Here is a 520-nt window from a genome sequence, read left to right as displayed (position 1 = left end):
AGCCCCAGGTGCAGACAGCTCCAGCCCATAGCGATCAGCACCCGAGGGCGGACAGCTCCAACTGGGCCGATCAGCACCCGATGGTAGACAGCTCCTGCAGTGCAAGAGCAGAGGTCAGCGTGCCCACCCACACCGACCGCAGACTCCAGCTCTGCTATTCGGATTCCCTGGAGCAGCCTCGCAGTTCCTGGGGCCGCACCCACCCCTCAGAGAGCCGCCCCCTCCACAAACAGCGCACCGCAGCTCCGAGGTGCGCAGGCCCGCGCTGCTGCCCTCCTGACTCCCGGTTTAAGGCCTTCGCCCCACCCCTCCTCTCCTGCAGACCCTGGGTCCGTGAGCCTGCACCCCCCCCCATCATCCCATCTTACCTGCTCCTTGTCCCTAAACCGGCCAGGCCACACACCGGTGCCGTAGCTGGACCTCCCCTCCGCACCGGCCCCTGTTCCGACCAGAACTCTCCGCAGCCTCGGACCGGTCCTACCCCCAGCCTCAGCTGAACCCCCATCCCAGGCTCGGCCCT

The sequence above is a fragment of the Fukomys damarensis genome, unplaced genomic scaffold (assembly GCF_012274545.1).
Source record: "Fukomys damarensis isolate Sample0158 unplaced genomic scaffold, DMR_v1.0_HiC HiC_scaffold_19, whole genome shotgun sequence".
Taxonomy (NCBI): Eukaryota; Metazoa; Chordata; class Mammalia; order Rodentia; family Bathyergidae; genus Fukomys; species Fukomys damarensis.
This window is presented reverse-complemented; position numbering follows the sequence as displayed.